Here is a 24,010-nt window from a genome sequence, read left to right as displayed (position 1 = left end):
ATAGTTAAGAAACCTCTCTCTCTCTCTCTCTCTCTCTCTCTCTCTCTCTTTTTGTTTTTTACAAAAGATAAGGCTGTTTGAAAAATTTTCAAGAAAAATAGCAACTTATTACAAAATGTCTATCATGTCATCTGGGAGCTTACATGTAATGTTTAAACATTTTATATTTTAGGGGTTCCGCGTCAGTTTGGCCTTAGATATTCTAATGTAAGACACAGGGAGCTGGCCAATCTTCCATAGAAGCAGCTCTATTAAGAATTGCTTACATCTGGGCAGTCCGTGTGGCTCAGCCCAGGGTGTGATCCTGAAGACCTGGGATCGAGTCCCACATCAGTTTCCCTGCATGGAGCCTGCTTCTCCCTCTGTGTCTCTGCCTCTCTCTCTCTCTCTCTCTGTGTCTCTCATGAATAAATAAATAAAATTTTTAAAAAAATTCAGCTCTTACCATGTCCTGATTGAAGAGCTTTATATGGATTCTTTTATGTAATTCTCACAATAACTCGATGAGGTCTGCACTATTGCAGTCTGCATTTTATGTACAATGAAACCGAGCAAGTGAAAAAATATTAGTTGATAGTTACATTGTGCTTATAATATGCCCACAATGTTTGAAGCAACCACCCCATGCTTTGCTTCACTTTTTCCTTAAAACACGCCAAAGAATACTTTTATAAATGCTATTTGGAAGAAGAAATGAAGGCTTAGAAAGATTAAATACCTTCCCAAGGTACTAACAGCTACTAAGCAATGGAGCAAAGATTTGATCTTGGGAGGTTTGGCGAGACTTCACCACCACTCTAGACAGTGGACTCTTCTAACACTGCTGCCTCCCAAATGTTCACCCTTAGGGGAAGGACTCGGAAGGGGGCTGGTAGGGGGAGGACAATCAACATTAGTCCATGTGAAAAGCCCTAGAGTTTGCTGACACAGTGGAAGCTTGCATGGAATGAGAGAACTTTCACATTGCTAAATACAAATATCTGGATATACATACCGGAGACTGCCTTATTTCTCTCGGGATACAGTAAGTTTTATTTCCAGCTCTGACTTCTTCCTCTAAGACCCTGATCTGTATTTGTAATCTGTTAGCTATTTCAACTGGATGTCCTTTGACAATTCAAATTATCTCAAAAATGGAAGTCTTCATAGCTGCCCTCCCACTATTATTATTTCATTTCTCTCCCTCTAGATTCTCTATTTTTGTACCATCCTTGTTCCAGTTACCAGGGCTCAAACACAATCATTTTCACTTCTTCCTCTCTTATCTTCAGCCTTGCTGCTCATGAAAGTAGCTTCCAGACTTAGAGGCATTCTCTTTATGCGTCCTCTTAGTTCATGCATTTATTCATGGGTTCGTTTCTTCATTCATTTAAGCAAGTACTTGTGGAGTGCCTACCTTATGCCATGTACTGTTCCAGGTTCTGGAGCATCCATGGTGAGAGAATCATGCCCCAGGGACTATCACTGACAGCTATGATAGGAATGGCGCCACTTCAACTCGTTTCGTGCCAGTGCCTGGACGGACATTCCCGTTTCCATTTGTTAACATCCAGCACCATAATCCAGGCTTTTATTAAATCAGATGACGTAGGGGTGCCTGAGTGGCTCAGTGGTTAGGCATCTGCCTTTGGCTCAGGGTATGATCCTGGGGTCCTGGGGTTGAGTCCTGTATTGGGCTCCCTGTGAGGAGCCTGCTTCTATCTCTGCCTATGTCTCTGCCTCTCTCTGTGTATCTCTCATGAATAAATACATAAAATCTTAAAACAAAAATCAGATGATGTAGATGGATGGACAGAACTTAATGTAAGGTGATATCTTTTCCAGGCCTTCCTAAAACAATTTCCCAGTTGCTGTTTCTCCTAATTCTTATGTTACACCCATATAGTAGGGGTTTTTACCCTTATTTTACAAATGAAGCTCAAAATGGTCAACTAATTCAGACCCCAAGGCATTACCAAGCAAAGAATTGGCATAACAAAGTTTGGACCAGGTCTCCTGAATTCTAAAGCCTGAGCTTAAAAAAAAAATTACTGGAATTGATTTTCTTAATCTTTTGTGAGAACAACAGTAGTATATGAGCATTGCAGATAATTATGGGGAAAAAAGAGAATAAGCAAAAACAAGAAAATAAAAAGTTCATATTTCCACCATTCAAAAAAAAAAAAAAAAACCAAACAAACAAAACCATATAACAACTTTAGTCTCTTCCTCCTCCAATTTCTCTAATGTACAGTTGTTATATTAGTCTCACCAAGGCACAGATTAAGTAATTGCAGCTTCCTCAGGGCATCCTATGTGCTCTTGCCTCCAGGTCTTTGCACCTGCCAGCACACCTGCTAGGATACTCCCCTCCAGACCCTTTCCCCAGCAGTCCCTGGTCCTTCAGTCACTAGCTTACATACAACTTCTTCCAGGAGGCCTTGTCCTATGAGTCTAGGTGGACAAAATGCTCTTTGCACTTTGCGCCCATAATACTGTGGAGTCCACAGAATATTCCTGTTGACATGTCTGTATTCCCTGCTAGTTTCTAGACATCCTGAGGATAGGGAATGTGTCTTTTTTATTGTAGTCAGCGTTTGGTACCCAGCAGGTATCAAGAGATAAGTCTAGTATATTCTCACTGTTACTCACCAGCAAATTTGGCTTTCTGTGTACTCCTTGCATTAAAAAAAAAAAAAAAATCCCATGCCTTTTCTCATCATGTCTATATGGTCTACTTCTAGGGTATCCATTTTCCAAACTGTGGTATATATAAGCTAGAGTAGAGGCTTGAGAAGCTCCCATTTTCACTACAGCCTTCCTTCAAGGGCCAATTCAAAGCTTGCTCACTCATAAAGTTTTCCTGAATCTCTTTATTTATTATTTTTGTAAAGTAACCTCTACGCCCAGTGTGGGGCTTGAACTCACAATCCTGAGATTCAGAGTCACATGCTCTACCAACTGAACCAACCAGGTCCTCCCCTGCCTCTGATCTCTTTCAGCTACTTTACTAATTTGAAATAGTTTACTTCATTACATACCGCTAGTGCCTTTCTCCCTATTTATTTTCTCTCTCCTTTTAGAATTAAGCTCCTTCAGAGTACAAATGTGCTTTAGGACATCTTTGAATCATACGTGAACCACTTAACACTGTCAAGTACTGTGGACACAGTTAATGTTTTAAGAAATGGTAATATTATGTTTCTATTACTACTTACTTGGGCTTGTCTTGAAAGGCTAGTGCTTTCCCCCTCCCCGCTAAGATTTTATTTATTTTGAGAGAGAGAGAGAGAGAGCACGCGAGAGCGCGAGCAAGTAGGGGGAGGGGCAGAGGGCAAGGAAGAGAGACATTCTCTTTTTTTTTTAATAAATTAATTTTTTATTGGTGTTCAATTTACCAACATACAGAAAAACACCCAGTGCTCATCCCGTCAAGTGCCCCCCTCAGTGCCCGTCACCCATTCACCCCCACCCCCCCCGCCCTCCTCCCCTTCCACCACCCCTAGTTCGTTTCCCAGAGTTAGGAGTCTTTATGTTCTGTCTCCCTTCCTGATATTTCCCACACATTTCTTCTCCCTTCCCTTATATTCCCTTTCACTATTATTTATATTCCCCAAATGAATGAGAACATACACTGTCCTTCTCCGATTGACTTACTTCACTCAGCATAATACCCTCCAGTTCCATCCACGTCGAAGCAAATGGTGGGTATTTGTCATTTCTAATGGCTGAGTAATATTCCATTGTATACATAAACCACATCTTCATTCTCAAGCAAGACTCTACGCTGAGCCTGGAATCCAAAGCAGGGCTGGATTTGACGACTCTGACATCAAGACCTTAGCTGAAATCAAGAGTCGGATCCTTAACCAACTGAGCCACCCAGGTGTCCCTAAAGGCCAGTGCTTCTTAAAAGGATTACAGTGCATAGATTATTATAAGGTTATGTGTTGGGGAATAAATATGGCTGGCCAAAAAAAGGTGAAAAAAAACAACAACAAAAGAATAGAGACAAAGTGAAAGAAAAAAAATGATCGTGAAGATAAATGATGTACACATTATGTTTAAAAACTGTCATTTTTAAAGGCATTTTAAGGCAAACCATTGGCAAATCAACACCTGCTCACATTCCTGGTAACATGGAATTTAGTGTATCTGGCCTAATTTAGTGCATACTGCTTGGACATAAATGACCGAAGTCAGAGACTGAAATTTCATGTGTCAAAAACACAAAATGTGAGCCTGCTGGGATACAATTACACTCTAAGTTTGCTAGGAGAGACAGGCTGGCCACTTGGTTCTCTCCTTCACTGTTTCTGAAAAGGATGATTTCATTACATTTAATAAATGAATGCTCTGGAAAACTCAGTTTGAATTATCTCTAATGAACCTATTTGGCAGCTAAGCTTGTTCCTGAACTTAGCTTATGATGATTTCTTATCTCACTCTTGCGTTTATTATCACTTGATTAACTGCCACCCTGAAAGCAAAGTGCTCTAAGAAAATGTACCTGGAAAATAGAGAATGATCTCCTAGTCAACGATTTGGATATCTATGAGTTATAGACACCTCTTGTTCCCTAAGCTTTTCTACTTTTATCTGCTTTGTACATGTATTTGATTATTTCAAATATGGTCTTCTCATTGGTTCCTTTCTCTGCATCCACACTTTCCCAGACCGGCATCTATAATGATCTTCCAACAGTATGTAAATTATTATCCATAATGGCTCAAAGTCTTCCTCAAATTTACCTCCTACAAAGCTCTTTCCTATTTGGAAGACGTCTTCTGCTTTCTGGAGTCTCCTCTTGGCCATCTATTGTCCTATCACACTCATGAGGGGGTTTCAACATCACACAATGGGTTGTTAACACTGATTGCTTTTAAGCCATCTCAGCTGCCATTCTATTATGGTCCTACTTTCCTTTCTAGGGCCTCAGACACATGTCCTTCTTTATAGTTAATTTCATAAATAGGTCCACTTACAAGATAGGATTTAAAGACTATAATTCCTACCACTCTGTTTCATTCAAGTTTTTATATCCTCTGCAAGGCTAAATCAGCATTAAAAATTCTGCTAACACGGCAGCCTGGGTGGCTCAGTGGTTTAGCGTCGCCTTCAGCCCAGGGCCTGATCCTGGAGACACGGGATCACGTCCCACGTCAGGTTCCCTGCATGGAGTCTGCTACTCCCTCTGCCTGTGTCTCTGCCTCTCTCTCTCCCTGTGTCTCTCATGAATAAATAAATAAAATCTTCAAAAAAAAATTCTGCTAAACAAATCCGAGCAGCAGAAAAGTATATAGATAATTACATTTGTACATGGAATAATACAGAAAAAAATAGTCTCCTGTCTAGCTGATTACCTGTAGGGAAATATCTATCAATCACACAGGCATTAAAATGATGAATACACAACAATTCCAAAGAAAAACTAGACCTTATCGAAGAATTTTGATTACAACATAACTGATATTCCTCTGGATTCTGTTGACGACAAATACCTAAAACACATAGAAGACCAAACAACTGTCCACCAGTCAGTGTCTGCAATCCAGTTACTCTGCTCAGTGAGTTTACACTCTTGCTGACTGTTGCTACTAATTATAGCTGAATACGCACAAGATAGCAAAAGCCTATGGAAGTACTTCAAACATAAAAAAAGAAAAATCCAATGCAATCCTGGTTTCACCCGAGAAGTGTTTCCTATTTTCAAAACAATGGGTAAAAAAAAGGTAAGGAATATATGCTTCATCACAGCACACATCGGAAGTACATCTTAAGGGAAAAACATTATTTCAAAAAACTATTTGGTCTCGTAAAACCTACGAAAAAATGTCTAGCTCATCAGACTGATGGCTAGTTTTTTCTGACAGTTTATTTTCAATATGGTAGTATACATAAAATTGTCCATTTTTATGAGGTCAACAATGAAAAGTTATGGCCACAGGCATGAGAGCCACAGGCACAAGAGTTAGTTTTGTATTTAGCAACTATATATTCAGGTTGTTACTATGTACCTTCATACTTATTAATAATATCTTTAAATGTTTTTATATCATTTTCCCCATATGCATATTTTGTTTGATCACACCTCTTGCACAGGAGGTATTTGTTGATAAAATCCTTAAAAAAGTGTGTGTGTGTGTGTGGGGGGGTGACACTTGGGTGGCTCAGCGGTTGAGCATTTGCCTTTGGCTCAGGTTGTGATCCCGGGGTCCCAGGATTGAGTCCAACATTGGGGTCCCCTTGAGGAGCCTGCTTCTCCCTCTGCCTATGTCTCTGCCTCTTTCTGTGTCTCTCATGAATAAATAAATAAAATCTAAAAGAAAGAAAAGAAAAGAAAAGAAAAGAAAAGAAAAGAAAAGAAAGAAAGAAAGAAAGAAAGAAAGAAAGAAAGAAAGAAAGAAATTCAGAAGAAAGCAAAATAAATAGTCACAGATACAATGATCACAGAAAATTTCCCAATGTGCTCATTTCCAAAGATGGAAAGGCCTATTTTTCATAACTAAGTTTTAGATATTTTGGTTAAAAAATATCGGGAAAGTCCAATGCATACGACCGTGTTGAAAAAATGAGGAGGCAAAAATGCATGCATGAAAAGGAGTGACATGACATCCCCTCCTTACTGGTGCATCTGCTTCTACAAGAAGGATCACAGGGTGTGTTACGACAGGACACCAATGTCATACACAGGCCTAGGCAGCTGGGAGGGATCTGTAATTTTCTAAGACTCAAGCAGAACATTGGGCCAAGCACAAAATCCACATCTTTTGTCTCTAGTTCGACATTCTATTCTTCAATGACAAAAGTGAAAGAATAATTAGACTATGTGGGTTTCCCTTTAACCTGGTTGGCCATTTCTTCTAACAGCACAATTACCCTACTAATGAGATTACACTCGGTTTAACTAGAGGATTATTTCACAGCAAAACCCTGCTGACTCCTGTTCCCAGAGGCCCCATTTTCCTATAGATGCGCCCATCTAAATTTGTTTTTCTTCATGAAAGCCAGACGTAAAAGCTAGGCCTGCACAGTTGTGAAAACACAAGGGCTTTTGTTTATATTGAAAAAAAAGCCTCATTTAGTTCATCTGAATCTCTCTAATACCCAGTGAAATATTTATTAATGAGTATCAGCACTGCAAACCAGAAAGTCTTATTTGCATTAATTTAAACCATAAATAGTTGAAAGTAGATTTCATTCCTGAAGTCATGGATTCAGGAAAAAAAAACAAACCCTGAATTGTGGGTTGAATTAAAGGAGACCATTAGCAAAGTAAAATGTATGAGACATTGAGGGTGGCAGATATTTTTCCCATCCTTGGGCTACATGGATCATTTCTCAATATATAATTTATTACCCTGCTTCTAGTCACTTCAGTGGAGGTGACAGATGGGGCAGTGATTTTTTTTTTCTAATTTCTGTCTGTTAGGGTTGTAGGGAATATATCTGTGCTAATCATCAGGTTGGATCAAAAATTAGTTGAGTATATCTGGGTATCCATTCATTCACTCACCCAACAAACCTTTAGTGTGCTAACTGTACATCAGGCACCACTAGATGATAAGACTAAAAAATTGGACAAAACATACTGCTTGGTCTTAAAGGGTACTTGGGCTAAAGTAATGCTGGATCCAAACCACAATCCACACTCTCTTAGTTAGTGGTCATGAAATAACATTAGAAAATTGCAATCAGCATCGAGAGACAGGGAGGTAGACAGGGACCGAATAGGATAGAACTATCAGATGTATTGCATATATTAGTGGCAAAGATTGATTTGTGTAATTGTTATATGTATGTATATATGTGTGTGTATATATGTGTGTGTGTATATATATATGTATGTATGTATATATATGTCCGTGTGTATGTATGTATCTATTTGATTTTTAAAAAATATATACATGCAGAATGTGCTGGATCATGGTATCAAATATAATTTTTACTGAGAAAAGAGTATGCAAGTGATGGATCCTAAAAGAAAAGAATTAAACTCTACACAGGCTGACAGCACTAATGGTATAGACTGTTTGGTAATTTGTTTACAAACTGTATCCGGCGACATGACTTCAATTCTTTGAGGGTAGGATACTGGTCAGCTGTGTCAGTGTCTCCCCGCCACCCCATTCCTAGCATGGTACACTGGTGGAAGTGCAATGTAAGACTCCTTGCATAAAGTTGGAAATTGAGGCAGCTTTGAAATTGGTCATAATGTAAACCAGCTACCTGAGGGCTATGTTTCACTGAGCACATGTGAGAAAAATATATATCCACTTCCTGCTGGCTAGTGTTTATGGTCATTTTATACTTTCATCTTCTTTATCCATGACAATTCGAGCTAACTTCACTTGTGCAAGCTCTAAGCAACGCAAATTCCAAGTCTCTACCTTAAGGAAGTATGGAGAAATTACAATGAATATTGCTGCTAAGACAAATCGTGCCTCTTATTGGCTGGGTATATGCTGGTGTAGGGGGAGGGAAGTAGGCCTACTGATTATTCATAAAGAACGAATACAACACACTCAAGCAACAAGAGAACATCAGCATGAGGAGGCGCTAGTAAATAATGCCTAGCTCACAGCTAACAAGAAGAAAATCACTGCCAAATACAGTCCATGCTTCTCATCTCAGTGCTCCCTTTGGAAACAAGCACAGGAGTAAACAGCATGGTTAAGAAAGTGATAATGCATGAAAAGTCAACCTGGCCCCACATGCCAAGTCTTCCTCCTCTTCCCTCACTGTGTGACGGTATCTGGTGCATATCTGCCACGCAGGTCGTGGCTCTTGGCCAATTGTCAGGCAGCAATTCTTGTTTTCATCTGAAGAAAGATGGGCTTGATCAACTTTGACCACAAGGCCAAGCCATGCTATTTCCCAAGGTAATTTATGTAAGTTTCACTACTGGAAAGGAACAAAAGCCTATGATGCTCTTAGAATTTGTGTATCTTGCTCTCTGACTACTCATGCTTGCCACTTCACAGTGCTGTTATCAGAGAACAGAAGACACCTGCCTGTTAGGTCTCTACTCTGGGAAAGTTTAATCAGATGTCAATATTGTTCAGTTATTTGGGTCACCTTAAATCTGGAAAGCAAGGATCAGAGGATGTTGGTGAAATGTTTTCATGAACAAACTTGTTTTGAATATTGTTCCAGGTCTGTCAGAACTTTGGAAACAAAAGATAGAAACCTGTACCATCAGCGGATTGAAAAATTCAGGGCAGGAATATTGTTTCATACTATGATTACTACTTAATACTGTCTTCTGAGGAAAATAAAAGGGATGTTATTAAAACAGATCAACACAACTTTTATTCTTGGAGTGGTGACTTTTTTGTTCATGGCATCAAAAAGACAATCAAAGGGTTTCTTTCAGGTCTTGTGAGGCAGCAGGAAGAGTCCCTTCCTCTTGGGTCAATTCCCTAGGAGGGGCTGTCATGAAAATGCAGAAGGAACGGTAATCACTGGAAACTGGGTCATGGAAGGATATATTTAAGTTCAAATGTCCAAGTTATGTATCTAAATTCGATTTTAAGTGAACCCCAAAGGGACAAAAACAAAATAACAATGATCATAGTGTGGCAAATTTGTCTTCAGAATGAGTCCCTTTCATATCCATTACTTAATGCCCACCACCATCTTCCCAGTGCTGCACTGGGACTGTTACCTGGGGAGGTAACGTGTTTGTAAATTTAGAGAGGGCGGAAAGAATATAGAATGCATGGATGGATGATAAAGCACATTGCAAAAAGCTATAGCTAGCCAATTTGCCAATCGATTTCTTGATACTTAATCCGTTCCTTTGGATGTGCATTATTCCCTTTAAATTACTTTAATGAGATCAAGAGAGGTGAAACGTCAATAATCATCTCCAAACAATCCCATCTCTATGACTGGTCTAAACCCTCTTCTAGATTAATCTGTCTCTGGACTGGTCTTTTCCATTCCCACCTGTCATTTTACCACCAGATTCATCTACACCAAACATCTCTTCTGCAGTGATAATTCCATTTCTCAAAAATCTACAATGGCTTCTAATTTCATCACATGAATCTAAAATTCCCTTTCCCATGATTTGGCCCCATTACTTTTTCATAACTCTGAAGGATGCTCATTTGGCTTCTTGTATCATAAGAATGCAAAATTATTCCTGCCCTGGACCATTCCGTTCGTTTTTTCCACTTTTTCAGAACATACCTCATTTCGGCAAAGTTTCAGAACGCCCATATTTTATATATGTATATATGAAATCAGTGATTCATGAGCTGAGAGAGAGAGGGCAACATAAATACAGCAAGGCATCCAGCCTGCCATTCTACTTGACGAGAATGTGTCCCACGGTAAGCAGGCCAGGGAGAGAGATGCAGATCCAAGTCCCTCCATCAGACTCACCTCCTGGCTACCCTTTGTGGTGTCAGCATCTGGTCACTCTGAGTGGGACTATGTAACCTGGTACTTTAAAATATGTATTTAGTGCAATATAATGCCTATTATTCACAGGGCAAATACTTCTTTTAAAATATATGTAGGGAGGAAACCTTGAGGGAAAATGTAGCTGCACTGTATTCACCACAATGAGAGAAGGTGGCTCACTTCCCACTTGCTAAGTGATTTTCACAGGTAGTCCCAATGATACTCAGTTTTCACCGTAGGTACAGGAGTAGGTTCTAACACCCATACATGATCAGGGCTCTATAATACAGCCTACTGAAATTCCACCTGTCTTTGAAAAGCTTGGCTTCCAGCCTCTTGTCCCTAGCCCACTTTAGCCTCCCTACCTTTCCTAGCTTTCATAGTCCATGGAACACAATTATGTGTTTCTACTTTCTCTTTCACTGTCCTCTGTTATTCCTCATGGTATCATCTCTTGCCAACCAAATTTTCATTTCTCTGAGTACAGAGCCTGTGCCTTTTTTTTTTAAAGATTTTATTTACTTATTCATGAGAGACACAGAGAGATAGAGAGAGGAGACAGAGAGAGAGAGGGGCAGAGACACAGGCAGAGGGAAAAGCAGGACCCATGCAGGGAGCCCAATGTGGAACTTGATCCCAGGTCTCCAGGATCAGGCCCTGGGCTGAAGGCGGCGCTAAACCACCAAGCCACCCGGGCTGCCGGAACCTGTGCTTTTATTATGGTTTTTCTATTTCCCATGGTTCCTAGCACAATGGGCCACTCAAATTTTAAGAGCTCCTTGACGTGATCTTCTGGACAATGTGGCATATGGAAGAGGAGACACGGTCTCTCTCAGGTTAGAAAGTCCTGGGTTGGAATCTCCGGGATCTCAGATACTGAACTATAGGATTTTGCTGACCCCCAGGCCTGTAATCTCCAAAACAGGGCTAATACTTCCCTTCGAGGGTTACTATAAGGTTGGCAGTGATGTTGGTCCTACACTAATGCCTTCTATTCATCTGATGTCTATAAGCCAAGTGCAGGAATATGGCACTTATACTCACAAATACTCACTATGTGGTAGTGATACTCCTAACAAGCAATTCATTTGTTCACTTATTTGCAAATGTGCCAGCCAAATAAATGACAGAGTGTCTGTATCATAATTGTTCTGTCACAGCCAAGTCTCTTTCAGTAGGAAATCCATTGGAAATTTTCACACCCCACTTTACAACAATGGAGGTCTGCAGAGCTCATCTGGAGCTTACTAGCAATATCTTAGGTCTGCGTATCATTTGGAATTTCCAACAGCCATTCAAACGCATTGTTGGACTTTCCCAACTGGCAAATACGAAATGCTGGGGACCATTCTCAGGCAAAGAACCTGGTGATGCTGACAGAAATACGTCAATTGTGCGCTGGGTCTCTGGGTGTGCCAGTGCCCTGGCCTGGGCTGCTCTTGCTCCAGTCATGCAACTCATCCTATCCCTTCCACCAGGTCTCTGCACACATGTATGCGATCCCATCCATCTTCCGAAGACGTTTGAGGAGGCCCTGACAATGAAAATAGCTCTCCAATCATTATCTCCTTTCATTGCTTCTTCCTCTTTGTAGAACTTATAACCTAGCGCCATATTTACTAGCTTGTTTTCCACATTTAAGCCCATGAGGGCCAGGCCATAAGCTGGCTCACAGCTGTACACCTAGAACCCACAAAAGTGCCTAACATGTGGCAGGGGCCCTAGAGATACTTGGTGAATAAACGTGAACTTGGTTGGATCCCTGTCAGCTTCTCTCTGTGGACTCCAAGGATTGGAAACTCCAGGAGGTTACAATCTTCACTGAACCAATTAGTAATAAATGGAAGTAATGTCTGTCTTTACAACTTTCCCCCCATCACCTTCATCCCAGGTCACATTTAACCCATCCAATGTACCCCCTGACTTCCAGGGATGCCAACCGTGACACTGGAATTAGTGAAAGGAAAAAAAAAAAGTGCTTATGCAACACAGCCTCAGACCTTGTCCCATTCCTTTGATGCCTCATTAAGACTATCATTTAATGATCACACCTGAAAAATAAGAAACAGGTATGAGTCTAATGATATTACTTGGGTAGAATAGCTTAAATTATTTTTTGAATTATCACCAGTAGCACATTCTTGCCTGTTCAAATCCTGCAGCTCTCAATCTGGCCCCCTGTAAAAAGTAACATATGCTCACAATAAATCTTTAAAATGGCTCTATTAATAGAGTGGCTACAGTGACAGTTTTATAAATGGGCCCCATCTTTATGCAAACTGTGTTTTATTAGATTGCATTATAATGATTTGTAATAAGAATACAGAGATGGATTCCGAGAGAAGGAACTCCAAACGTTCCTAAGCTGGTCAGGGGTTTCAGAGCCCATGAATTCTGTGTGGCAGACTGTGCATTCCGGGAACAACAGACATCATCAGATTAGTTTTTGCTACAGTTGTACGCTTCTCCGCCTGCTTTTTTCAATCAGATAATAACAGTCTAATAACTGGCTTTGTGTCTGTCAATCCAATTACTTCCTATTTGGGATGTGCTGACACTCCATTAAATCGGCAGACAGATGGCAGAGTCTTTCATTACCCTCCGACTGAATAATTAGCTTCCTGGGCACATAACTAAAGAAGGAGCCCATCTATAAAGTCAGGTGTCTTCCAAATAGAACCAAAGACACAGATCACTAAAAATAATCTTGTTAGCCTAATGTTATGTCAATGCCATGCTTGTAATAGGCAAAGCCATCTAGTTCTCCTTCTGAGTCAACTCAGAAGCCTTTCCGGGCAGTCTTATTCAGGAGGAGTGGCCCTCGGGCTTCATTTGCACAGGTCCTCTCCCCCATAAATCTGATTGGTAGCTGCTCCAGGAAAAACACAATCTGGGAACCAAATCATGTCTCCTTGGGGAAGTGAAACTGTTCTTTCATCTGACCTAACCTCACTGAGAAATTAAAGGCACACAACACTCACAAAAATAAACTGCCTGTAGAGAAGGTTACATAGCATTTAACCAGAAACTTTTAAGACTAGAGGACTAGATGCCTACAATAAATTAAAACACAATCATAAGAATCTTAATGAAGTTATCTTACAACTGTACAATTAAGGAAAGAGAATTTAAGAGAAGGCACTATCGTGTCTTCCGTATTTCCTGCTCTATTTACCATGATGATGTGCCTTTAACAGGTGTTCCATTGACTCTCTGTGCATCAACTTGGAAATGCCTTTACAGAAGTTTTTAATATCATGATGCCAATTGTTAAAGGGAGAAACTGTGATATAGTTGGTGAAATCTGTGCCCCCAAATGTAATGAGAGTTTACTTCTAAGAAACCACATGGGTGACAAGAGATCCTTTTCTACTTCTCTGCCCCACTTTAGCAGCTTTGTCATAAATGTCTCAACTGTAGTAAGAGATTTAGCATTTCATGCTTTCAATGGGCTAGAATTCAGATGAAAAGGTTAATTAATATGGAGACAGCATGGAGCCACGAAACGAATATGGCCTGAGAAGGCAAAGACCTAGATTACTAGATGGGCTTCACAGATCGTTTGGTTACAGCCCTCACATTTCATGATTTACTATGGGGTGCTGGCTTGAAAAAACAAAACGAAACAAAACAAATGGGGCCCATTAACCATTGTTCTCTCTTTTCTTTTTTTTTTCTTAATTTTTATTTATTTATGATAGTCACACAGAAAGAGAGAGAGAGAGAGAGAGAGGCAGAGACACAGGCAGAGGGAGAAGCAGGCTCCATGCACCAGGAGCCCGACATGAGATTCGATCCCGGGTCTCTAGGATCGCGCCCTGGGCCAAAGGCAGGCGCTAAACCGCTGCGCCACCCAGGGATCCCTGTTCTCTCTTTTCTAAGTGTCTTTGTTCCTTACTTATTGAGGGTACAAGTTATAATTCAACCCTAGTTATATGTGAACTTGGTTAAAACTTGATTCTTTTGACTGTACAGTCTCTTGATTCAGCAATTAAAGCACTTGCAGGGAGTAGTTGCTTTGAAAACCAGAGTGATTAACTGGGAGATGCTCAGTCAATGGAGCCAGAGAATGCTGCTCCAGATGAAGAACAAGTGATCAGTGGCAGTGGTCTGGGGCACATTCAGGCTTATTACCCACCGCCTGGACAGCTTCCAAGGAAACTGATAGAATAATGAAGGGAACTCTTGGGCCAAAAGAATGGAAACTTGAATGACTCTCAGGTGCTATGAGAAGAGATGGGGTAGCCCAGTAACTGAAGTTCAAAATCGGAAAAACTTGATTTAATTTTGAGATTTTACAATCACTAAAAATTAAGGAAGAATTCCAAAGCAGAAGAGGTAGGCTCTATTACCAGGCTTGCTAAGGAGACCAGGCAGTAGCTGTACCATTAGCACAGATGACAAGGTGCTAGGCTGCCAGTGGCTTTTTGACTTAAAATGGGAGGAAGACACACAGTCCATGACTTGTCTGGATGGCAAAGATGAAAATACTGCTCTAATTACTGACGTCATCTGAACGTGCATGATGTTGGATTTCTACAGACTCATTATTCCAACAAAGAGCCCACACATTAGAGGCCCTCAAGAATAAGTCAAAGTCAATTACAGACACTGGAAAACAGAAAGAAAAAAAAAAACACTCAGTAGCCAAGGGTGGGCCAGATAAGGAGAAGAAACTGGTTTCCCATGCTTAAGGACCTCAAATCTAATTTCTCAACCAGTCTCCTGCTAGATCAGGAGAGCCAAGAGAGGCAACTATGTATAAAATGCAAAGGGGAGATTTTCACAGTGGTTAGGAGGGCTGAGCTGTACAAATCCTTTTGCAGTTGGGTGTTTGCAACTCCCCGTTCAAGAGTTACCCAAGGTACCTGAGAAATCCAGGGATGATCACTCGAGTACTACTGCCTCTGTTAGAGTCTCTTTAAATCACTAGAATTAAAATAATCAATGAAGATGGTGAAAGGGGGGAGCAGGCTTCCCCCACAAGCTCCTCTTTAAGGATTTCCAAGCCCCACTTTCATGAAACACCTTCATTTGTCAATTGAACGTGTTGTGGTTGCTTTCCTAGTTATTGAAGTATTTTCACAGGTCAAGAAGATTAAGGGTGGGATAAGTTGGGTGGGGGGGGAGAATGCCTTCAAAAAGGGAAATGAATGTTCACCTTCTCCTTTCTTACACTGGCGCTGCTGATGCTCCAAAGTCAACAAGAACACACAAAATCCATTCACACCACCTGAAGTTGAGTTCCTTATGGTACCTCCTCTTGAAGAACTAAATATGCATACTATTTGTAGACACTTTTTTTCAGGACATCAAAATCGTCTCAGTTTTTACAGTTCCATTTCCATTTCGGAATAAAAATGCATATTCTACAATAGCTCCATTTACGGCTTCATCATAGCACAGTAATTTAGAATTTTGTTCCTGTGAACAATTTTCTTCTACAGCATTTTTTTAATCATTTTCCATATTTTTAAAAAATGAAAATGCCTTAGTTGTAAATAATCACTTTCAACGGACAATGTGTAAAGTATCTTTTGGGGGGTTTTTAAACAACGAAATATTATGGGCTGTTTAATTCTGATCTGAGTGGAAGCAAATGTGAAAGTGCTCAAGAGAACATCCCAAACCATAAGAGAAACAAAAGGAACGGCAACGCAGTCCCTAAACCAGTGTCCTCATCCTGGGCTCCATGAATCACCCAATTCTATGCGTACACCTCCATGGGTCTGCGCATCCCAGGATTTCTCACGGTTCCCGGGTGTCATCGGATCCTCAAAGGTAGTGATACAGCCTCCACCCCCGCAAAATACCCTAAACCACACAAATTTCCCTAAATAACATCTGCACGTGAAAAAACAACGTTCACTTCAGTTTCTGTACGTCATACATAATAAAAGTAAGGAGGCAACTATAGAGGCTAAGTTTTATGTGGAGCCACAGATGTTTGATTTTTAAAGCTCAGATAACATCTTTATTTCACAAAGATTAAAAATATACAGAAACACGATCTGTTTTAGATAATAAAGTTTGTAGTGGGAACACCGAACCAATAGCTCTAGATCCTAATCCATATCCTGCCACTGCCCTGTTGCTCAGGCTGGAGCAAGCTAATTAACTTCTCTGGCCCCTAGTTCAGAACTGTTGAAAGCAGTTTACACATCTAGAACTTACTTTACTAATTTGCTATCACTGAGATTTTGTTTTGAAATATTTTTACTAACTCGACTACATTTCTTAAAGAATCAATTTCTCCTTTTAAAAATCAGTTCAAGTTTATGTAACTGTCAAGAGAACATCTAGTCATTTCTTCTTCCTATTTGTCCAACTAGCAAACCAATAAATATTAAGTCCCTAGCCATTTGTGAGGCTATATCCAGGGAACCAAAAAGCATGACTGAATTAGGCAGACCCAGCCTGACAGTGGGTTCCATATCTTGACCTGATAGAACTCCAGCCAGAATACAAATAAACCTATTTGTAATTTTGTGACCAGATCATATGTGCATCCATACTCTCCAGTCTACCAAAAACTAATTGTGAAGCTTATCACCAACTTCACAAATTCTAGAAGTGGGAATCCTGGACTATCAGCTGCTAAATGAGATCAGCTGTCAGATTTCTTCTAGTTCGAAAACATTAGGATCTCACCTCTACAAGTGGAGAAGACGGATCCACAGTTCAATACAAGTCCCTGATACCCAGCCCTAATAAAAATACTTCAATGATTACAACACTCCCACAACTCCCCAATGTACATAAATGTCTTCTTTCACTAAAACCTAATTATGTCTATAACTAAAGTAGATATTTATACTGATAATTCAATTTCTGTAATGTACCTCTTCCTCCATGCTTCAGAGAGTTGAGTTTAAATGCCTTTTTTGATTACTAATTATTTTCTAAGTGAGTTTAATGCTTGTGAAAGCTATTGGGACCATACGCCTGAGGATGAATGTTCTGTCTGACAAGCAGGTTCCACAAAGCCCTCAGTGGTGTACGACGTGAACCTCTACCCGCAAATCTCACTCTAGAAAGGCTTGTTCTGTGAAGCTGAAGAATGTTTCAGTTGTGAGATCTTCCCTTCTGTTACTGGCAAGTTGTAAATGTTAAAGAAAAGGATAACCTAGCTGCAGTAATAGCAGATGCATTATATGAAGAACGTGCCTAACCATTTATTTCAGGTGGAATGTGTGTTGCCACTTGTGAAATAAAAATTATGTGGAATAGGGCTAATATGTGAACTTGTGATGAAAGCGAATAGCTTCCGTGTATTTTCTACCAGTCATGTTTAAGTTCTTTTGCTTTGGTGCAATTTGAAGTTTTGCAGTTATCACCCCCATAGTTCCAGGAAATTGAGTCATGGTTTTGAATCATTTGCCTCAGCCCACTCAGTGCTTAGCAACATGTAAGTGCCCCCAGTGGGGTGGGCAAAGACTCATTAGCAGCTTAAAGCTTTAGGACTATTAAGCGCTCGCAGGTAAAGACATCTCTCAGATTTTTCCAGTGAAAATCAATTCATCAAATTCCTTTCCTTGTCTACATTCTATTGCATGCTCTGCTGCTCCTAAAAAAGCTGGTCTCTCTTCCAGCTGGGGTGATTGCAGTTCACTCAGCAACCACTGATTCATTGACCATACTGCGGACTGTAAAGTAGGCTGACTGTCATTTCCACTGGGAAGATCAGGTTGTGTTGGTTATGTGCTCATTATTTACCAGGCTGGAGGCAGCTTCTGACTCCCTTAGGAGTTGCCTAACATCAGTGGCGTCAGGTTTGTTACATGGGAATCATATATTTCTTCTAATTATGTGGTCAAGGGGCTGGCGATCTTGCTCTCCAGGAAAAAAATGGCAAGTCCTTGGACATTTTACACTAGGTGATCAATACAATGGCTACACCTAAGAGGAAGAGTTAGGAACTAAATCAGTATAATATCGCTGGGATGGTTAAAACACACAACGAACACACAGAGTCATTCACTATGTTAAACAACAGTGTGTTCTTAGAGAATGAAATGTAAAGAACAAAGTCTTTTTCTGTCATCCCTCACCATCGACAACATAGTAACATTTTGCCTTTGAAATAAAGAAGACTTAGACTGATTAGCAAACCTGCAACTGTTATAATGGTACCACAGTCTTGTAAGCAGCCCAAATAACTAAGGTATGGAGTTTCACAATTTGACCAAAGCTATATATCTAGGTCAGCACTAGGCCTAGAAACTACGACTTACAAATTCCATTTTGATCTTATTTCCAGTACACTTCATTGTTTTGTTTTATCATCAAATGGTAATTTTATATCGTTAGTGTAGTAGACTATAAAATTACATTAGAAAGCTTCCTGGAAGTTACCAATTGAATAAGTTAAGTGCAGCCAAAGGAAATAAGTGCCAGTGAGTGTGTGGTGGGGGGGAGGGTGGTGGTGAAGAGGCACAGAACTGAATAAAGGGGCAGCAAAATACAAGGTAGCACAAAATGGAGAGTTCCTGTATAGCCTTGAGTCAGAGGAAAATTCTTAAGTTTTCCAGAACTTTTCGGATACAGAATTTCCTTCCTTCTTTCCTTCCTTCCTTCCTTCCTTCCTTCCTTCCTTCCTTCCTTCCTTCCTTCCTTCCTTCCTTCTTATATTCTAGCTTCATTAAGATATGATTCACATACAATTCACCCATTGAAAGTGATTTTTAATGCAGTCACTGAGTTGTGTAGCCATCACCATGATCCACTTTAGGACATTTTCATCACCCCTCAAAAGAAACTTTATACCCATTAGCAGTGACTCCATTTCCCCCACAACTCCATCCCACCTTTGGCCCTAGGGCACCAATAATCTACTTGCTACTTCTACACATTTGTCAGTTCTGATCTTTTTCATATAGATGGAATCATACAATAGGTGGCCTTCGTGACTGGCTTCTTTCACTCAGTGTAACATGTTCAGGGTTCATCATGTTATGGCATGTACGTGTGCTTTATCCCCTTTTATGGAAGAGTAACAAGTCACTGCATGGATTTACCACATTTTATTTATCCATTCATCAGCTGGCAGACGACCTTTCCTTTTGAAATGCTAAAATCCCTCAAGTCTCTTCCTTAATTTACAATCCACTGCTATTACTACTTTTATTTTTCATCCACAATCACTGATAGAGTAGTGTTTTTTTTCCTCTGAGGAAACCAACATCATCCAAATATGAATGGAAAACCAGCTTAAAGATAACTGAAAGGTCATGGATTAGTAGGAATGATAATCACATTAATGTAAACCGTTAGTGAATACTAAAAGAAAGCAGCGTGGATCTTAGGAACCAGGTGATGTGTTAGGAAGACACAGGGATGTAGTTACAACAGCATCACCACAGTGTAGTGACTCAGCAGAGATGGTGGCTTTCCTTTTGCCTTCCTTGTGACTTCTCACTACTTCACTAGAATAAGGCAATGCCACTGCCAGAGTTAACCACCTGCCAGTTCCATGTCTTACACATCTCTGAACCTCCCCAAAAGCCTAGAATAGCAGGTGGCTGAACTACAGTTAACAAATACTTATTAAATAATCATATATTCCAGCTTCAGGGTTCCCTGTCCTTGCACTGGGATCTCACAGCAGACTTTGTAAGGGACCAGCAATTTGAGGTCATTGCTGAGTATGAATATATTTAATTTTTGGAATTGTACTTAAAATTAGTGAATTGGTTAATACGGAATAAACATCTGAACACAACTGCTAATCAGTTTACAGGAATTTGTTGAGGATCCACTGTGTGGAAGGCCCTGCTCTAGACACTGGTGACCTAACAGACAAAGCTGCTTAAAATGTGGCTTATGTTCTAGTTAGGGGCGACGGACATGAAACAGACATGTATCCAGCAGTGACAGATGCTATGAAGCAAAATAAGGGAGACTGGGAAATGGCAAGTGCAGCATGGTTGGTCTTCAGAAGGAAAAGGAAAAGCCAGGAAAAAGCCTCTGGAGAAGGTGACATTTGACCAAAGACCAGAATAAAGTCAAGAGTGATACGGATTTTTGGAGCAACAGTGTTCCAACATGGGGGAACAGCAACTGTGAAGTTTCTGAGGAAGAATAAAATTTTAGCATTCAGAAAACATCCATGAAGCCAGTGTGGGTGAAGCAGGAGGGTGGGGAGAGACAACACCCGATAAATCACTGGGGGGCGGGGTGGGGAGCAGGTCATGAAAATTTTATATACCATGGTAAAGAATCTGAATTTACCCTGATTGTCATGATCTACTCTGTGTTTTAATGGTATCACTTGGACTGCCATGTGGACAACAGAGTAAATGACTAAAGCAGTAAGAGCTTCAGAGAATAGGCTACAGCAACAGTGCCAAAGAGAGATTATGGTGGCCTGGGCCAGGGCGGGAGCAGTGTGGATGGTGCCAAGTAGTTAGATTCTCTATACAAGTCTGAAGGAGGCACACACAAGATTTGTCAAAGACCTATCATGTGCACGGTATAAAAGAAAGAGGTGGCAAGCATGACATGGAGAGTTTTGGTCTGAGCAAACAGATGCATTGACTGAGATGAACAAGACAACAGGAAGAACAGGTTTTAAAAGAAATCAAGAGTTTTCTTTTGGACAAATTTAGAGGAAGACGCGAATTAGACAGCTAAATGGAGAGATCAACTGAGCAGTTGAATAGATGAGTCTAGAGCTGAGAGGAGAGATTGGCAGTACAGATAAAAATTTTGAAAATATTAGTGCACAGTTGGTACTTCAAAGTCATAAGATCAGGAAGTGCATCTCCTAGAAAAGAAGAGGGGTCTAAAGATTGAATCCTAAATCTCTTAATTTAGAAATGGAAAAGACAAGGAGATGCCAGCAAAGGAGAAGCCACAGCAGCAGGGTGAATCAACCAAGAACTTAGTAATTCTAGTGTTCTGAATATATATGAACTTTATTCCCTTTCCTCTTGGCAATTCCCTAGAATATGTCGCGTAATGGTTAAGAAGATGAGCGTTAGGAAGGAGTATCTAGGTTATGTTCCTACTACCTGCCTGGAACAAGGTGTTAACCTCCATGAGCCTGTCGCTTTATCTATAAAACAATACCACTTTCATGTGGAGAGATTAAATGACACAACCCATAGAAAGTGCTGCTCAATGTGGTATATGACAGAAAATGCTCAATAAATGTTACTTATCATCATGGTTATTCAGGAATCCTTCCTCTTTTCTGTCTAAAGTACTTTCTGTCTATACTGGATCATTTAGGATTTATTTACAACCCCGAAGTATAATAGTAACTACGTCCGTATTTGTATCTTATGTTATCAACTCGAGTGGAATTTCTTCTCTGTCTGCCTGATGTGTAGAAGGGGAAATTTAAATTTAACTTAATAGGTTGCATACTGTATGTTCCCTGAAGATGCAGAAGCCCAAGTGTTCTGAGAGCCAGGACAATGACTTTATCACTGCTGGAGCTCAGGCAGCCTTCTGTTGGATCTTTGGGAGGCAGGGAAAGGAAGTGGCAAACTACTGAATAAAGGTCAGCAAAATATAAAATAACACAGAGTGTAGACCTTCTATGTGGTCTTAAGCCTTTTCTAGACCTAGGGTTCCAAACTTCTCAGGTACTAAATATACTTTGAAAACTTTCGCTGCATTTCTAGAATGTGTGCTCATCTAGAAAGCTTTCTGATATCTTTTTGATGAACTAAAAGGAAGCCCCTGGGACCTTACCAACATGGACACTTTTTGGATGGCCTACCCAGTCTCCTCAGAAAGAATCCATAAAGAAAGAAGGTTTTTTGGCTGCATGGCCCTGTCTTTGCACTACTTGGCCAAAGTGGGAGCCCTGGTCATGTAATAGGAGCATTACAGAATATTCACAGATTCTTCCTGCTGACGTTCCCAGAGCTGCCCTGGTTTCGTTCCTTCCAAAGGTCTGGATTCTTGAGACACTCTATTATCTTTCCAAATTTTCCTTTTGTGTGTATGTGTGTACTGGTTTCTTTTACTTACAAAAAACCCCAAACAAACCAACCAAAAAAAAAAAAAAACTTCTTCACTGATTTATCTAGCATATTGGACAGAATCTGAGCTTTGAAGCAGACTTTTTTTTTTTTTAAGTGTTTCTAAAATAAAACCAAGAACACAGAACACAGGCCTGTTTTTTTCCTCTGTCTCTTCCTCGGCCTCTTGGTTTGGTGCCTGGAGAAACTGGCATTCTCAGGTGCTGGGGATGGGAGGAGCCAGCTAGTTTTAAGAAAGTAAATACACGCTTAGGGAAGAAGGAAGGAAATAAATGGGGTAGCTTTTGCTCAAGTCACCTGGGTTCCTCCCTCTGCTACCATTCTACCCTACTATTACTCAGTAAACAAGAGACCAAAGTCCTCAACCATGATACAATGTCCTAAACCAGATACATAGGCGAAGGAATAAAATCTAGTGGGAAAATATCATTTCTGTAGAAGGGCCGAAGAAAACAGTTTATGAAAAAGCTAAGACTTGATCAAGTGCTGGCATTGTTTTTTGTATCTCACAACAGATCACCAGAAAAAAAGTATGAGCTGGTTTTAAGTCACAACACTCTGACACCCAGTTCGTAAATATTTTCCACACCCACAACCAATTCTCTGAAACTCTCATCACCAACGAGATGTCTGATGACTCCATTCAGTTCTGATACTAACTACCTGGAGGGTTAGCGTGAGACACTACAAGTCAAAGACTGCGGCCCACAAGACTGCCTCCACTTCAAACACCAATCATGAGCCCTGGGCCTCTCTGACATCTGACTGACTAGCTATAAATCAGGGTTCCCACAACTTCATCCTCAGGTTTGATCATCTGCTAGGATAGCTCACAAAACTCAGGGAAAATAGTTAGCTTAAGATCACCAGCTTGTTATAAAGAAACAAAGGAACAGCCAAATGAAGGGTACATCAAGTGAGGGCCAGAAAGGTCCCAGGCACAGGAGCTTCTGTTCCAGTAGAGTCCAGGTAATCACTTTTCTGACAGGTGGATGCCTTCGCCAATCTGGAGAGGCTCTTGGATCCTGCTGTGTAGGGGGTTTTATGGAAGTCTCATTATGTAGGCATGACTGATTATATCACTGGCCATGGGTGATTGATTAAATTCATTTCCAGTGTCTCTCCCCTCCTAGGAGTCTGGGGGTTGGGGGGCTGGGGGTGAAAGTTTCAATCTACTCCTGCCTTGGTCTTTCTGGTGACCAGCCCCCACCCTGAAGCTACCCAGGGGTACCCAGTCACTAGTCATCTCATTAGTCACTCTATCACTCCACAGATTCCAAGTGTTTCAGGAGCTGTGTGGCAGGAACCAGGGACAAAGGTCCAAATAAATATTTCCTATTGTACTGCAACAAGTAATAATACTTTAATTCTAAAAATTGTGTTCTTATCCAAGGAGGCACAGACATCATAGTCTTAAGGTATCATTTCCATAGTGGTGGTACTTTGGGGCTGGTCAATAAAGGTTCTTTCCATGGATCCCCTTTTGTTATACGCAGCGAGATGGCAGACGGCTAACTAGGTCTGGAAATAGGGTAACTGGTGATTTAATTTAGCGAAGTTAGTTGCTCCTGTGGGAACTAAACTCATGGCATTGGCCTCAGTGAATCTGTGCTCCAATTAACAAC

At 40.5% G+C, this 24,010-nt stretch overlaps 1 protein-coding gene and 1 non-coding gene across 2 annotated transcripts in view; both read right to left on the bottom strand.

The window, feature by feature from the left end:
- EXOC4 (exocyst complex component 4) overlaps nucleotides 1-24,010 on the bottom strand; it is a 755,174-nt gene that overhangs the window by 237,590 nt on the left and 493,574 nt on the right. The gene's annotated exons all lie outside the window — the stretch shown is intronic.
- Nucleotides 2,883-2,955, bottom strand: TRNAQ-CUG. The gene has a single exon. It is a non-coding gene; the product is annotated as a tRNA-Gln (tRNA).

Source organism: Vulpes lagopus, chromosome 13 (genome assembly GCF_018345385.1).
Source record: "Vulpes lagopus strain Blue_001 chromosome 13, ASM1834538v1, whole genome shotgun sequence".
In the NCBI taxonomy this organism is placed as follows: domain Eukaryota; kingdom Metazoa; phylum Chordata; class Mammalia; order Carnivora; family Canidae; genus Vulpes; species Vulpes lagopus.
This window is presented reverse-complemented; position numbering and strand designations above follow the sequence as displayed.